A 19,009-nucleotide genomic window follows, 5' to 3' on the forward strand; every position below is an offset into this window, starting at 1 on the left:
CTTCGCCTTTTACTGAATATATCAAACTTACTGCATTCCTAAATACCCGAGTGTTTCCAATACTACAAAGTGGCCACAAAATTGTATTCAAAATGTCAAATTATATCCAATTAGAGTTATTTCTATTGGTCGTCACTGTTAGTATTCAATATATCATTAATTTAACTAAAATGGAATTAAATAATTTAACTTAAAAAAATGTATTAAATTTGACTCAAATTTGGTTTTTTATTTATTAAATGCCAACATTAATATGAACGTCGTTTATTTTTAAACTAATCACAGAAATGGATTGATTTACGTTTTGACACACAAAGTAGAAGTTGAAAATAACAAAATATTATTTAATTGACAGGATTTATCATTGTTCCTTTGATATCTACAAAAGGAATGAAAAAGATTGAGATAATATGAATTGTTAAATGAATAAATTCTACGATCGCCAATGCAGCGTATTGTATTTTGTGCAACAAGATTTAAATTGCATTCGCGCGTGGCTATGTCATTATCGCATGATATATTTTCCATACTCGAATTCCATGATGATTCGTAATATAGCAAATAGCTACTGGTTCGCCTGTAATTTTCAATGATTTATTGTCCTGAATCATGTCCTTTCAGCGGCATTCACACCTCTTGAATTTATAAAGACTGCTATTTATCTCCTGGCACATCGTTTGTCAATAATAATTGTCTAATTGTTGGTTACGACTTATCGATTATCGAAGTGATTAACCGATTTACTGACGCAAGGGGCGAGAGAAAGAGCGGCTAGGAGGTTATTTGTCAGGAGGTTTCGGCTCCAAATTAACCGGCGCTCGCGGATAAACGAATTCATCCGTTTAACGAACAAACACGGCGGCTTTCCGTATACATTCAAACGCGCAAATTCTTTTCGCCACGCTTGGCCGCAGTCCAAATAACCCAAGCACCACGAATGGAGAATCAATAAAACTGTAAAGTGTTCATTGAATTCATTAAGAGTGTACGTATATATAAAAGAGAGCATGATTTGGGAAAAAAGAAATACGAGATGCTTTATAGGTAACGAAAGTATAATGGATGTAGAACAATATAGAATGAAAAAGATAAAACTAGACTTTAATTTATTTTTTATTGCATCTTGTAATGAACAGAATATAGGAACAAGTTGCAAATCGTTCAATTATTTTTTAATAATTGATAATTAAATTAAATGTTGATTTTGTACGATTACTTTTAAAAATAAAAAAAAGCTGATGAGACTATTATTACTCTATAAATACGCGAATATTTAGAAATGATATTGTCTCACAGATACAATAGAATTGAATATCGGATAGAAAAGAATTTTAATATTTACTTAATTTATCTTTTAGTTTTAAATTTTGAATGCATATGAGTCAGTAATATTAATACCTTTATAAATATTTTTCTTTGAAAATTGAGAGAAAATGGTCTTGATTGCGATTGAAACGTAGAATTGTCAGTTATATTTGACGAAAGTCCGTTGACATATCGTTCTATTGTTTCCCTTGATGGAAAGAGGAATCTGAAACTCAAAAGGGAATAAAAAAAGAAAAAAAAATGCACAGATTTTGAATACGCTTATCGCGCTCGCTCTGACAAATCCTTTGCGACATTCGTTTGAACTATCTATCAATCGAAAGTAAGATAAAAAATGTCGAGCGCTTCGCAAATGCGTACCCGCTTAAAAAGTAAAAAACTCGATTCTTGTGTATATATGTATGTACGTTGTTTACATCGTTAAATAAGAAAATATAACTGTGAATTGTCACAAAGAATTATTTTTGACATTTGTTTAGGTATATCGGGTGAGTTTTAACTACTTGTACATTAATTACATCGCTGATGCATAATGTTATCAAAATTAAAAATTAATTATAATATTATTAATATTATTATATTAATATACAATATACAGTGTAGCATACTTCATAAACATTAAATTATTATTATGTAATTATATTTAGAATATTTTATTAAACATATCTTTTTCTATATCTTTAAAAAGTTTTAAAAATTATATCTCTATTGTACATTAAAAATAAGGTCACAAAAAATAATGATTGATTTTATAAATAAATTACAAAACGTGACATTATAATTATAAAAGCCATGTTAAATATTTATTTATCTAATAGTCATATATTTATCTAACATAAGATTATTATTACTTTTTAAATGTACAATAATGTAAAAAATCAGCAATAAATAAAACATATAAGCCAAACTAATCATTATGTGCTTTTTTATAAGTTTACAACATTATAATAATATTAATATATATTTTTTAATTTTTAATCAGATTATCTTAAGTGTACATACATAAAGTCATAAAACAAAAATTTTATTAGGTGTTGGAATTAATTCGTAGCGTTTTTAATGAAAGAATGTTATTTATTTCACATGAGCATTAAAAAATACATTAATGAAAGTACTTCCCATCACTTGTAAAACGCTACGAATTAATTCCAACACCTAATAATTAATCTATATGATAAAAATAATGTTACGAAAACGTTTCTTACATCGAAGAGAATTCGAATATTTTTTAAAATTTTAACAGTCGATATAATTTTATGCATCATACTTTTATACGATATCAATAAAAACATCAATATTAAAAATATCAATATTAACGTATATACACAATATATATATTTCACGATGTAACTACTTTATATATTTGTTTATCGTCTCGTTTAACCATGGAACGGTAGCAATTTTTGCAAATGTAGAATATGGAACGCGTCTAGCTGGTACTATATACTCTATGTATATGTACACGTAATATAATGTATATTTTGCTACGTACAAACATTGCAGATCTCTTCAAATCTCTCTGCTTCTACTGATACATGCTTTGAGAAATTTCAAACAACATTCATATTGTAGAAATATAACGAAATAAGTTAATTTCTTATTTATCGGTCAATTTTTTCGCTACTTTAACGTAATCAGGACCAGTTACATATTTTTTCAAAATAATATATTGTAATTCAGGAAATAATTAAGTAAAACAATAATTAATCACATACTTTGAAAATCTAATTTCTTAAAAATTTTATTTGATATAATTTAACTCAATATAATCACATATTTGTAATGTTTTATATATATATAACTTTAATTAACATTTGTAACAATTTGTTATTAAAAGATATATGATGGCTTGTAGGGCAACCTGTGTAACATTGTCACCAGTAATCTCATTCCTATTTCCGCTCACACTCACGCTGTAGTAAAATGAAATAATATCGATATTCAGTACTGTGAGCCGCAACGCATCGGCTTTCGCAAACCGCAGGATTTAAATATCTATTATACACTGCGGACTGCGAGCTGTTCACCCTATCTGTCGCAGCAATCGGCATTTCCGTGTGGAACCACAACCTTTTTTCCCTCTTGTTCCAGTAACACAGCTAATCGAAATTTATTTTTGTCCCATCAGTATTATTTTCTCCGACGCAGAAAGGTGATGTGTGCGTTTGTTCGCGGAAATATTATTTTCACCAGCGCGGTGTGCAAAAATGGTTTCCACCTGTGTGGATATTGTAGATATATGAGCAACTTATTTTGCAAGCGATCTTCAGCGATGTGGCATAACGGTAGTGACGCATCGATGAACCACGAAGAATGGAACGCTGAAATTGCTTGTAAAGCTTATTAACCTATTCAATCTCGAATTATCTTTCATGTTAAAAAATTTCACTCTTTAATGTAGATAATAATGTAGATAATAATGTCATATTTAATAATATTTAAATGAACGCAAATATTCATTGAAATTTATACATGAAATTTAAATTGAAAAATGAAGTTACATTAATTGATTCGTTTCTTTTCATTCTGGCAAGCATTTATAATTATTTGATATTTGCGTGAATCGGGAAATTGTACCAATAAAAAAACACATAAAAATAAAATTATTAATTAGGTATTATATTTTTTATAGATTCGATAACTCGCGTAATTAGTTTTATACAGATATTCTGTTTTCATATTATGTGAAATTTACTTAATTTATATATCAATCATTATATAACTTTCTTATTTCAAAAGCGATCTAATAAAAAAATTTAAATTTCCCAGAAAAGGAAAAAAAAATTATTTTTCAACTTAATAGAAAATTATTCGCTAATCAAATAATATCAGCAAAAAGAATATTTTTTAATATGATCAAATGTCATTTTTGTCATTTTTCTTTCACAATTCTTAAAAAATCACTCTTTTATAATTGTAACGTTATGTTTTTTTTTTATAAAGTTTAGTTTGTTTTTAATGATTATAGTGTAATGTTTACCCTATCATAGATCTATTCGCGTTATTTGCACTTTTTGCATTAAGTATCTTCGCTTTTTTTCTCTTTAGTGTCCGAATATGTATATTTTTCATTTTTAGTGCAAAAGTTTTTGAAGATTTCAAGCACATAAACAGACCTCATGTTACTTAATTCATTTATAGTAATAATTAAAAGATCATATTTTTTAAATATCACTTTCGAAGTAAAGAAGCGATATATATGTTACATATCGCTTTATTGTGAAAAATAATTTACATAAAATAGATGCACAAAAGAACTAAACCCACATAATAACTAACAAAATATTATATATAAATAAAACTGTATATGAGTATAGATTTTTTGATAAACAGATTCGTTAATATCATCATCATACATCGTCTTAAAGCAATCTATAATGCGATGGCTTGATATACGAATATTGATAACCTACTTGTTTACAGTAGTACACTACAGACACATAATCAGCAGATAATTATAATATAGAATAGTGGAGATTGTATTTCTGTATGTACCTCTGGATGTACATTTATTAACTATGAATTGAAATTAATATACAATGATCGATTACTATACTATAAATCACAAATGTTGATCAATATTATATATATATATATATTGTACATGAAGTATTAATAGGGTGGACATAATTTTGTTCGAAGGCTATGACTCATCCATCTCTTCAAATTTTATAATTTATTTTTACTGACGATATTTGTAAGTATACGATATATTATCTGATAATTTTTATTATTTTCGAAATAAATGTAATCATAAGGCGGTTCTCCAAAAAGAAATAATCATGAATATAAGGATTAATCAAAGTCATTAATTGGAACATCAATTTACTATCGACGTTGTGCAAATTATTTTATCACGCATAAATGCAAGCGATGAATCGTGATCGGCGCAAAATCGTGCTCGACATATTCGGTAATCGTGCAAAGATTAACGCGATACGCGGTTTCCACACGGCATGTAAAATGAATAATTAATATATTCAAATGAAACGTACTTAAACTATACAGCGCTACTCATCCACCGCCACCCTCTCGCCATCCTAATACGTAATTCGCATCCACCATGTGAGCAAATATAGGTAACATCCTCGCACCCACATTACCATCGATCGCGTAAACAGCGGTTTTCGCGACCGAATCTCCGGCAAAGGGAACGGATAAGGGAAATAACCTTTTCTGTGAGTCAAATGCGCCGAGCCAGACTATGGTAATATGACCTTTTTTTTTTCTCACGAAGGTTCGCCCGGAGCACACGGTTTGTACCTGGGGGGAAGCAAATGATTGCATCGCAAGATAGGCGAAGATGGAGTAAGCGATACACTGTGTGTGTGTAAAATGGTGTTTCTTCTAAAAGCTACACCATGCAACCCATTTAAATATTACCATATCTGTTTTTATGCATAGATTTTTTATCAAGCTTCAAATTTAATTTTCTTACAAAGAAAATGTCACGCTATTGATACTTCTTATGTCGTAAATTATTAAAATTGACTTTATAAAAATGAAATTTCATATAAATAATAGATTTTATTGTGTACGTTATTTATATATTTTTATTATTGAAACTTTTACTCTTAAATCTTGTTTATAAGAATAGTGTTAAAAATTTACAAATAAAAAGAAGGCATGGAATTATATACTTACAAGTTACTCACTGTTAGAATATTCCGATATTTTTTTTTATTTATTCATTTACTCAAGAAACATTAGCTTTAAATTGATAAAAAAGTTTATCCATAAAAAAAAATGACGCCGTTCATATTTAATTATATTATAATAATTGTGTTGTTTGTAAATAGTATAATATAATTAAGTTTTATTATTAACATTATTTTGATTTGCTTAATTCTTTTCGAAAAAAAAAAATATTTATATATTAAATATGTATGTATAATTATAAGAGAATAATCAATTAAGAATTAAGTGGACAATATAAATTATATTTATTTTTTTTATTGATTTGAATAATTTTAGTATTTCTGGCATATCTTATTTAATAATAAAAACACAAATCTATCGTTTTGTTACAGATTACTTCAATAACTTCTGAATTCTCAATCCGGATGCATTCACAGATCAGGAAAATTTTTGACGAGCATGGACAGATGCAACGATGCAACTGTGATTGTATATTCTTCATCGTATTACTCATTATCACTTCAATTGGTGATCAGCCGATGCATGTAAAAATGCATCGCGTGATTAGAACTTGTTTCTACAGTACCAATCAATAAACATACGATTTTTCGCGTTGCAATGTTAGTGGTGCAAGACGCATGTTTCGTGCAAGTACGTAATTTCCAAGAGTTCGAAAATTGAAAACTCGTAGTGATGATTCCGATGTGAGTTGAACAATGGATGAAAATTAAGATGGGCACTCTCAAGGATCTCGGAAGGATGGCGGATAGAAGAATCTTTATTGAAACAAAAATTTACTAAAGTGGGCCACTAGTGTACAGATTATTAATTTACTTTCATCAAGATAAATCAAGAAAAACTGTGCGAAGATTTCGTCGTTCTTTGCTCATCGCTGTCTAATGGTGAGGAATATTCACGTGTTGATAAGCTAAGGCGGATGCTGTGATGGTGAAGCCAATGGCAGATTGCACAATATATGATCCTCCAGAAACTTTATCTACGAAAGAGCTCTTCTTACGAAGCAAATTTTTATTTTCACAGAAGCTATGGTGTCATCCCAGTGAGATGAATTTCTTTTCATGATATTCTAAACGCGAAGTACGCTGTTATATTGTTAAAAATGTTGTAATAATAATAATTCAAGGTTTATTGTAAGTTCAATTATTACAAAGTACAATGTTAAAGTACTGAACAAATTGTGTATGATACATAAATTTTCTTAAGTAATATGAATTTTTTAAATATTCTCTCTTACTATTTAATATACATATATATAATTATATGTTCCATCAAAATTCATTATGCTTTTTAATTTGTAAGCTTGAACTAATACGACCTACGTGAATTAATTTGGAGTACTATGTTATGTTTAGATCATAAAATACTTTCTTCATTCGAGAAAATATTCACCTGAGATTTTTACTGTATACATCACGTTAGTTTTTATTGTAAGCATTATTTCAGAAAAGAAAAGACAAGTAGGACAGTGCTGAGTATCAGCAAATATCACGACAGGAAACTCGGCACGTTTTGCAGAGAAAGACTTCTGTGGTGAAAGGAACTTTATATACAATAGTAAAATGACATAAAAAATAATTAACGGCAAACAACAATCCACTATTTTCTACTGATTAAATTGTTTAATTCCAATTAAATCATTATATTATATGCTCCGTTTTTTAATTTTCGAGAATCAAACGGAAAATAAAACATTTCTGACTAACGTGGAAATTTACACAGAACATTAAAATAATAAATACTGAAATTTTTGTGTTAAATCTATTATTTATACATCATGTGTTTATAAAATTTTGTAGAAAAATTGGAATATATTTTTCTGATTATTGTTTCTGATTTGTAATACAAAATACTTTGTTGCTTTAAAACATATGAACTTTAAGAAATTTCAGTATTAATTAGTGAATTAATAAATTTAATAAGGATACAATTTATTACATTTTCATAAGAAGCTAAAAAATTTATATTCTCGTTTTAAAAAAGATAAAAATTTTTAAAAAGGAAAAAAGAATATATGAATTTACAAATATTTTTATATCCCAGTAGATAATAATTTTCTCATAATAATTTTACCTTTTTATGTCAATATCTAATTTTCTATTTTTTCTTTTTTTAAATTTTAAATTGTAAGATAAAATACACTTTCTCTCTTAAAAAATTATATGACAAAAAATTAATTATTTAATTAACTAATATTTCTCTTATTCTTTGATTAACATAACTTGCACGATTACTTCTTGAGAAATAAAGAATTCTTTTGCGATTTAAATATCAGAAGCAGATAAGAAACGCGATTATTGATTTACGCAGATTTACTTATCATACCTCAATCAATAATTGAGAATGCCATGTGTCCGAAGATTCTCTGTGCCATTTTCTTTTTCTTTTCCTATCTCTTTTTCTCTCTCTCCTTCCCCCCCCTCTCTCCCTCTGTCTCTATTATTCCATCTTGCAATTTTATTTTACGAAACTCCCAGCTCAGAAGTGTTTTTATCAAAATACTACCGTGAATTAATTGCACCATTCGCCACATCACATTGTGCAAGAGCGAAGCAAAAGGGTGAAAAAGAGCATGAAACAGGAGCCGAACGAGTTACATGCGAAGAAACGCAAGCGAAACTAATGAACGGTCTGCATGACAAGACCGAATAAACTTAGTAAAACAACCTTGTTATAACTTCCAGATAATAGATGGAATCCGACGAACGACCCCGAAGAGATATTTGGACTGATACAATTGTATAGGGTGTCCTGAAGGTATATAATAGATTCAATTTTCACAATTGATAGCTGTAAAAAAAATTATGAGAAAGGTAAATTATTTGATTGAATAAAAGTATTAAAATTTATTATCAAATATATTAAAGTTTATACTTTTATATATTTGATTTATTACTAAAATGTTATTAAATGATTTGATTAAATTTGCACTTCAAATATGTTTGAAGAAACAGACTAATCACATTTTTAATGCATTAATAAAATTTATAACATTTATAATATATAGTTATTATTATGCCATATCAAGTTTCTTCTTTTATTAATTTTTTAAATACAAGATCTTAAATTTCTATCTTGAAACTTTTTGAAAATTAAATTATAATAATAAATGATATAGAAAATTTTTCAAGGAAAAATAAAATATAAACAGAGAAATAAATATCTTGCTAGTCTTCTGCAAGCATACATACATCGCGTAACATATTCGTATAGTACTTGCAGTATTCTGAAAAGGAAAGTATTTTCGCATGCAGCGCGTTCAGGACACCATGTACGAAATATGGAAGAGGATAGGTCCAATTTGGACTTAGCCGAGGAAGATGCTTCTTCTTATCGAGGAAGTACCGCGAAAGTCCTCTTTTCTTTTTTTTCTGTTAGTTACTTTACGGCGTATTTCTATACTATTCAAAGCAGATCCAATATTCGCGGTATGTATTGACGTAAGTGCCAACAAGGATTCGCTACTTGTTTGCTAAGAGCAACCGAACGCTCGACCTAGTTAACGGAAAGTCATGCAATTTTCCACACAAATAGGCGAGGCATGTAGCCTCTTGTATATTTACGGAATATTTAATTGCATTCAGAATCCATTCTTCTTTATAAAGCGTTTTGTTCATAAGACCGTCAGCATGTCCAAAGATGATAGAGATATAAGAAAATAATCGACCCGTTTTTATATAGTTAATGCTGTCAAGTGATGCAAATTATTTTATAATAATTATTTCTGAAAATTGCTATTGAAATAACAATTTAAATAGGGATCTATGATTTTAAGTTTTTAGAATCTTCGAAAGATAATTGAATAGAGAATGAATTAAATAATTTTTAATTTTTAATTTTTGAATTAATTAATTCTTTAAAATTTTTGCAATATAATTGTAGGTATTAATTTTAATAACAATTACAAAACGAATTATTTTAATTGTTTAAGATTTTGTGTATTTAATACATCATATAATTATCATAGAATACACATATATATTTAGAAGTGTCTTTTCCATAAACAATTAACTTTACACTGTATGTATAAAACCTAATTAAATATTTATAATTTTGTTTTCAAGTCCTTTAATAAACATGATGAACAATATCATGAATGATATGGTCTAATAAAAAGACTGCAGTTTAGAAGTTTATAGCAAAATCAAGAAGCAAATAATATTGAACATTCTCCAGATTGGACCATTCCACTTCTGTGGTATTACATACATTGCTTACCATAATTACATCGGATTACCAAGAAAATTGTGATGTATGGAAACGTATCAAACGAATCGCGGCGTATGTTAAGAGAAGTTTTATCTATATTCGTATAATATATATATGTATATTATACATAGATCCATCGATCAATCACGATAAGATATATTTTTATATGTAAATATGGCGTTTCTTCTTGTTATCTTATTAAATATTTTGCCGAGGAGTGAGATACTAACGAGATCGATTGAAGATTTATGAAGTGGCGAAAGTAATAACCATTTCGAGCCGCTGTAATTCGTAAATCTTTTCTGATACGTCAGGTAAGGTTACGAGCAACGTGCAAGGAACAGAGATTCGTAATACAAATATATACCACGAATATTATTATTAGGCACGATCGGTACTTCTTCTCATCCATTAATCTCAGAATTCATCGGGAAATAGATTAATTAGACTTATCTATCGAAAATAGGTATCGGAATTTAATGACATGTCAGAATATAACTTTTCACCGATGTTAAAAAACCGCACGGAGAGAAATTCTGTCGAATTTATTACTGCCACTAGATAATATTGTATTTCGACAGAACGTCTCGTATCGCTAATTAAAGTGCAGTTAAAATCCTGTTATTGTTATAAAAGTTTTATTATATAAGTCAAACTTCACTGAGATAAAAATTCTTGAAGCACAATTTATTCAAAATGCGAAGGACTGATTAAAATTATTGGTCACAAACTTGTAAAATCGAAATTAAAAATATAAATTCTCGATGAGAATTGCTCATGTTATATTTTGAAAGAGAATATGCCACTTTAAAATTTGTTATTTCTATAAGTAAAAACAGTGATTCAAAGCTTATTAATTATAACACAACTCTATATCGCAAAATATATAAAATTATCATGTTTTATAATATTTTAAAATAAACATGAATTTAAAACGTTTATAATAAAAGTGTTAGAATTTAATACTTTATTTTTTTAGTTCTTTCAGAATAAAATTTACTTCTTTGATATGATAAAATTGATATTGCAAGATTTTTTTTATTTTGTTGAACAACATTATTCAAATTTTTATTTTTTATACAGCCTGAATTGATTCTAAAACGTTTGAACAGATATGCCATGTAAATAACTTCATTAATTGTAGGCAAGCTGCTAGCTGAATATAATGTTGATCTTATCAGATTTCCTAAGATCTAATTACTCGATAGGATTACTTTATAGAGGTTGTAAGGATTAATCGTTTCGTGACGAGGAATCCTGATACGAGTCGCAGTCGATCCTCTCTTATCACCGGTAACGCTCTGAATCCTATATCATCCTTATCAACTATCATTTCACACACTGCCATAATATCAGCCAAATGTACCAATCGTGCCTAACACTGTCGTACGGCCGTTTGTATAATACATATAAAATGAATTTCACATGTACGAGTACATGCATACGACGTCTGTGCTACAGAAGAAAGATCAAGGATGTGTATAATTAATCTTCATATGTTAAAAGGAACATTTATAGTTGTAGTATTCGAATGTCTTTTGAAGAATCATACAATAGATGAAAAATATATGAAGATTATTCTTAATTCTTGCTGTTGTTGTCATTTTGTGGAATATTAATTAAAAATATTAAAATAAATGGGCTAAGAAATACTTAATATCTTATACAAAGGAATATCCATCACGCGATCGGACAAAGAAAAAAGATTATTACTAAATATTAAATTTAAAAAAAGATTATTATTAGAAAATAATGGATAATGAGAACAAAACGTTCGCCAAATTAAACTAAAGAAGTTGTATTCTATTACATTTTACAATATTACAATATTTAATGCAACACATTAATTTTGTGATGTAACAGATACAGATTATAACTTAAATTGCATTAAATATATTATTTTGGATCTATCGCGCGCGTGTATTATTTGAATAGTCTGGATACAATTGTAACTATTTAAACAAAAACTATTTGTCAAAAAAACTTAATTTAAAACTTAAAAACTCTACAGGTTATTTCTCATCAGAAAGTCAGATTAAATATTCCTGTCATCAGTAAGGAATGCTTTAATTGAAAAAGTTTGAAACTGGGGAATTTTATTCACATTTACAGTACCACGACGATGAGTTTGCTTTGTACTTAAATCGATCACACATTATACTGCAATATCCGCTTAACACATAACTCCAAAGATGAAAGAAAAATGGCTAAGAGAGAAAAAAAGACAGAACTCGTGAGCCAATTTGGATCAAGGAAATTTCAGCTATTTCGCAGTTCGTCGGTTTACTGTAAAACGAATTTCATGATCAATGGATGATCTCTTCTTTTTCTCTTTTATCTTTTTCTGTTCATTTCTCTGGACAAATTGCAATAAAAAAAAGTTTATTAGACTAATGTACAAAGTTTAAACAATATTAGTACATATTTCAAAATTTAGAACGATTGCATAGAACGATTTGAAGCTTGGATTGAAGTGAAAATTTAGAAGGCATCTTCTGTTGATGAAATTATGTCAAGATTGTTTACAAAGATTTATTTGATTGTCTCTGTGCTAGTTGTCAATCAACAAATTTAATTAAATTTGAATAATACAACTGGTGTAATTTTAGTTTAAGTTATCAATCAATCATTTGCGAGTGATTATGAAAATTGATTTACCTTTTGATGGACAGTTGGAAACTGATTGGATTAATCAATTAAATAAATAGTTATCAATGACAAATTATGGAAATTACGTTATATCTAAAATATGATATATTGAAGACATAATATTAATATTAAAGATTATAAAAAATATTAATTGTTATTAAATTTTAATTGTTTATTTCAGAGAATTTTTGTATTGTCGATTTTTGTAATACGTTACGTTTTGTATAATATTTAGTGTGACATAAACTATTTTACGGAATACTTTACATGGCAATAGCAGCTGTCGACTACAACATACTATAAATATATACTATAAAATGCATGATGTGAATGGTTCAAATAATTAATTAATTAAATTCATATAGAAGGACTACAAACCAAATGAACTTGGTGCACTTGGTTTATAGTTCTTCTTAATGTACATTGAATTAATATATATTATATTTACTTTGCAAAAGTCATTAAAGTCTAAAAAAGAAAAAATGGTTGAGAGCATAAAAGATTTTATAGAAATTGCTATTGAAAATTTTTAAAGCTACGCAGACAGCTCAATCGTGTAAAATTCTGAGTTTGCACAGCTCTCGAGAGCGGACCATGCGTATGCGCAGTTGTGATAAATCCTGCAGTTCCGGTGGCTACGTATCCGGTTTTTACCTCGCATGCTCTACTTCTGTAGCGTGTAAAAAAATCCGACCGACTGACGAAGTTTAAACGGCGCGGTCCGATCGTCAAGCTTGCTCCAATGCGTCGGACTACCCGATTCAGGTCATTTTTTGACCCACTGCAATTGCACATTCTTCCCGTGGCTTCGTAACTCGACCTGCGCCAATCGCATTTCTCAAATATCTCTCGCGAGACAAATTTTAGTTGTAGAATCAAGTTTTCGTCAGCGCAACCGAAAAGCGCTAAATTGAAGAACGGATTGAAACGTATTGCATTTATCAGAAACGTGTAAAATGCTGCGACAGGCATGCATATAGCTCAAAATATATATATAGCTTCTAACTTTTTAAAAAAGCAAGAGAAAATTGAAACAAATAAAATTTTACAAAGCAATCTATTAAGAGATTGGATATAAATTTTATAATTAATAAATTTTTTAAAATGTAGAAATTTTTAATATGAGTGAGACATTAAAATAGAATTGTTAAAATTATTAATTAACTAACATTAAAATTAAATAAAAAGGATATCAATTTAAATTATTAAAATTTATTATCTTTTACTTTATTTATATTACATTCTTATAACAATGTAATTTTAATATTCAAATTTTTAAAGTAATAATAATTAAAAATCGAATTACAATTATCATTTCTATTATTTAAAATTAGAGCAGATTATTACTTAGCTAATAATTGTAATCTATTTTTGTAAAACAAATGGCAACAAACAACTTCAATAAACCGGATGCGAATTTGTAAAATGCATTTTTGTTCAATTTGATCTCGTTCGTCGCGACGGCACTAAAATTTTCAATTCTCAATTATGTTGGTGCAGAAGTCGACGTCTGTCGACCAAGTTTTCGTACGAGCGGCATATGGGTTCGCTATTGCGAACGGTCATATCAACAGAAGTTGTACTATACTCAGAGCGAGCGATCTTCGTAAACAGGATGTTCCGTGTAATAATGGAGACCATGTTCGCGTCCCGGAAACTTTACGACAGAATTAAAGCGGAGTTGCGATGAAGATTCGCTGAGATTCGTTCTGATATCTTTTACGACACACATCTTTGCGTCTTTACATGATTACTCTGGTAAATGCTGTATAACTTATTTTTAATCCGAACGATATGACTTAATTATAATCGAACAAATCGTGTTTTCAAGCTATGATTTATTTTAATTTTCCAGATAATGTTAGAATGCGTTTCGTTTTACATATGATGCACATTTGATGTATCATTTCATCCTTGTTTACTGAATATTAAAAAAAGAATAAAATGATACATCACGCACATCATGCGTAAAACGGAACGCACCTTTAAATATCACCAGATCATAAGATACTCTTTGAAAATTTTAAAAGTATGTAAAGATGTAATGTAGGATTTTAATGTTGCAATATTTATTTATATGAATATTTTTATTTGCCAAATTGTTTGTGAAACATTGAAATGCAGAAAATACTGCAGATGTAGATATAAAATTGTATTCATTAAAGTTTAACAGAATGATTATTACTTAAATTTAGAACAGAAATGGAAAATGTTTGTAGTACTTTTCAAAATTAAATAATAAATAGTATTTTGAAAATTATTGTTCAGTCATTTATGTAAATAATATTTTATCACCTGTTATTGATCAAACTGTTATTGTATAGAATTATTTATGTAGGAACTGTAGAAATTATTAATTATATTAAAATATGCATTGAAATTACAAATTATATTATATTTAATTTCGGTACAATCAATTGTTTATACACAATGAACCATGAATATAATCAGATATATGAAATATTGTACATGACAAAAATAATTTATGATTAGTGTTTGTTTTTAATCGTGTGTGTAAATAATATGCAACGTGGATAAAGCGATATGAACCTGGCATGTTGCTCGAACCAGTCGTGTAAAGAAATGATATTAATTAGCTGTAAGTTGTATAGCTGTTTATATATAAAGCCATACTTCAATAATGATTAAGACTTGATTAATACAATAAGGTCTTCTCGCACTTACATCACTGCTGTAAATTATGAATCGAGAATTAATCGCGCCTAAATGGAGCGCGCTCACTTCAAAGCTGTATATGTAAAGCAATTGTGAGTTATTAAATAAACAGTTTGGAAGCACAAGCACCTGTGTACTGAGAAATACTTTATCCCGATGTCAAGCAAAAGATATCAATTTTAATTAAATAAATTGCTGAATTATTTATTAAATGAATTAAACTTTATATTATCTGATGATTATTACTAAACAAACATAATTTTTTCAAGAAAATCTTAAAAGCTAATTTTTATTATTTTGACATAAAAATATTTAATTATTTTTCTATAAGTCTTGTCCAAATTATATTCTGCTTGTTTATAAATAAAATAAGTACGAAGAGTTTTATATTACAAATTGAATATAAAATTCAGAAATAATTTTACCGAATAAAGAAATTATTAATTTCGTTGAAAAAAGCACCTTATTTTGTGTATCATTGTTACATGCTTTTAGGATTGATGTGCACGTGAGACGGAATTTAGGTACACGGCGCAGTATAAAATTCTGCGCAAAATTCAATACGCTCGAAGGAATGTATGCATGAAATATCTACGATTACGTAAATGCACGCTGGTTTTTGAAGAGGATGCATATTTCACTGTGGCATAACTAGAGTAAGTACGTATATTTAATCCTTCTTTTCTCGAGTGCTTTTAAATTTGCGCGTTTCTCGACATTATGATCGACGAAGTTGTTTTGGAATTTTATTATTCGTATTTCTATATCAACTTATAAAAAATTATTTGTACATATTTCTACTTTATTTTATAATATATATATAATTTCAAAAAGTTTAAGTAAATTTTAATTGTTCACAAAGAAGTATTTCTTTCTTTATCCATTTAAATCATTATATCATAAATAATTTTGAACATTATTATAATATTTAAATATAAAGTTAGGGATATATATATATATATTATGTTAGAGTGCAAATTAAATTAGTTTCATGAATAGCGCAACTCTAATGAAAATATTTAATTTTAAAATGTGTGCTTTTATCATGAAATGCACTGTAACTGTATTCTGTACAAGATACCCTTTCAATGTATCTTCGTAAAGTACATACATAAAGTCCGTCCGTTTAAGAACGGTGTTGCTTAATACAACCAACAGTGGATTATGCACGAAGGCACATACGATGACGTCAAGTGTACCGGAAGACAATGCAAACCGTTGATGAGAGATGATAAATATTCACCTATTAAATACTTGTCGATTAATCAAACGTAAAAGAATACAAACCCAGTGTCGCTTTAACGCACGGATGCAGATGCGTAATTGTCTCGCTTCTCTAATTGCTGTTAGCGTCGTAGTGGCACTCGTTTATAAAAATATATGACCAAAACTGAAAGATTTCTTAAATTAAGATATCTTAATTACGTAATTTATCACAAATGAAATATTTTTATTTTTTACAAACAGACATTTTTATAAATGTATTTTGAAACTTTACATTCTACGTTTCCTTAATTTTTCTTATATAATAAATCTTTTCTTTGCGAGATATTACAATAATATTTACAATATTTTTAAGTAGCAAAAGAATTTAGCTGTAGTTAAATATTAAAATAATAGTTTCTATTTTTCTAATTTTAGTTTTGGTAAACTTTTCACACACATACACACACACACACACACACACACACACACACAGAGAGAGAGAGAGAGAGAGAGAGAGAGAGAGAGAATTTATAAGCAAGTAAGCGTTTTACTTTAATCGAATACATTAATACAGAAAAATGCAGACATGCCTGATAGATAAATTTTGCTCCAAATAAATTTCTGTGGTGCATTCTCATTTTAGATGAATGTAGCTCAGAAAAAAGTGCAGTGCAATGCGACATTGTTGAACTTTTTGTAGAAAACTTTGAAACACGCAAATATAGGGTCACCAGACACACGATCAGAAAACAAATGTTGTTCCGTAAAATATTTAGTAAGCCATCGTAAATTGCGCAAAGAGATTTCTCTCTCACACCAGCAAATGCTAGTTTCTTTGGAGTTTCGTTGGAGTTTATGCTTAGCGAAGTGGTGCAGCTATTTGCAAGCCGTGTATACCGAAAGTAAAACGGCTTTTAAATTCAAATATTAAACTTTCGATCGAGATACAAAGCACCTTTAAAGACAGCGGTGTTACAATAATACGATATTAAATCCTCATCTTTTCTGCATCATCTTATTGAACAAAGTTATTTAGTTCTTTGAGCATGCTCTGCTATTAATCTTTATTTTTCTGATACTTTTTGTACTTTATATATTCATAATGATAAAAGAAAACAATCATGCATAAAAATAACAGTATATAAAAATTTTTCTATTAATTTTAAAAGATCCCTACCAGCATAATTTTTTAAGGCACAGTTGCTTTTTAATTGCGAATTTTTAAGAAAATAAATAGATAACAAAATTCGGAATCGCCTCCTAAAAAACTTGATAATGTTGAGGTTGTATATACACAAAGTATCCACTTGTTTGTTGCAAGGACAAATAGAAGTCATGCCTATGCCCTCAATAACTCACGTTGTAGACCGCGTAAATTTTTATGCAAGAAAATTTAAGTACTTTTTTGTGTTATCCTTTTAACGCTGATTTTGGTATGTAAAAATTTTATTTAAAATAGATGCTTTATATTAATTTTCTTACTGATATATTTCATTGATATATATCAGTTTTTTTATTAATGTATCTCCAAATTGCAGATTTTGTTTGAAAATTTCACATTGCCCATGAAAGTTTAATATAAAAAGAATCCAAAAAATTTCAATTATTAAAAATAAATAAAATATTCCTTTATATATGTCTACAAATATTATGAAATTTGCAGTAAAATTGTTATTGTATCAACCCAACTGACCGATTTAATCGGTGATATCAAATGTATAAATAATAATATAATGATTCAATATTATCAAATGAATTACTGTTAGTGGAATTTGTTGGCATTAAGGATAAAACATTCAATTCGCAAATACAATTAAGAAAATTACATTGGTGTTATACGAATCATAATGGAATTATCAAAATTGATAACGTGATTTGCGCTAATCATTTCAGTATGGATATGTTTTAAATTAAACATCCGATATTTTATTGACTTTTCTGTTTGTAACTGCACAATTACATTTGAAGAAGATATCTATACCGAATACTCTAAAATTTAAATAACCCGAATTTAATAAATAAATTTTGATCGCATTATATGAAATTATATTGTAGATTAGTCCAATGATTAGTGATAGATGCAACAGTTAGTTCGATTTGTGGTTCCCTTAATCTCTCTCTCTTGCATCTTGATTATAAAATGATAAATTAATGCGTAATTAAAATATACGATATTATGTCTCAGAAGTCGCAGAATAAGAATGGAAATTCAAGAGAAAAATTTCAATAACAGTTTGGCAAAAGGAAATTCCAAAGTCCATCTTCACGATATGGTCGTTCTTGAGAC

The 19,009-nt window shown here is 28.2% G+C and overlaps 1 protein-coding gene across 1 annotated transcript in view; it reads left to right on the forward strand.

The window, feature by feature from the left end:
- Positions 1 to 15,641, forward strand: part of LOC105153215 (uncharacterized) — a 258,749-nt gene extending 243,108 nt beyond the window's left edge. The window contains exon 11 of the mRNA XM_087404953.1: positions 6,357 to 15,641. The gene's annotated coding sequence lies outside the window, so the exon portion shown is untranslated. The remainder of the gene's footprint in view (positions 1 to 6,356) is intronic.
- The last annotated feature ends 3,368 nt before the right edge of the window (positions 15,642 to 19,009 follow it).

The sequence above is a fragment of the Acromyrmex echinatior genome, chromosome 3 (genome assembly GCF_024713525.1).
Source record: "Acromyrmex echinatior isolate Ae372 chromosome 3, ASM2471352v2, whole genome shotgun sequence".
Lineage (NCBI taxonomy): Eukaryota > Metazoa > Arthropoda > Insecta > Hymenoptera > Formicidae > Acromyrmex > Acromyrmex echinatior.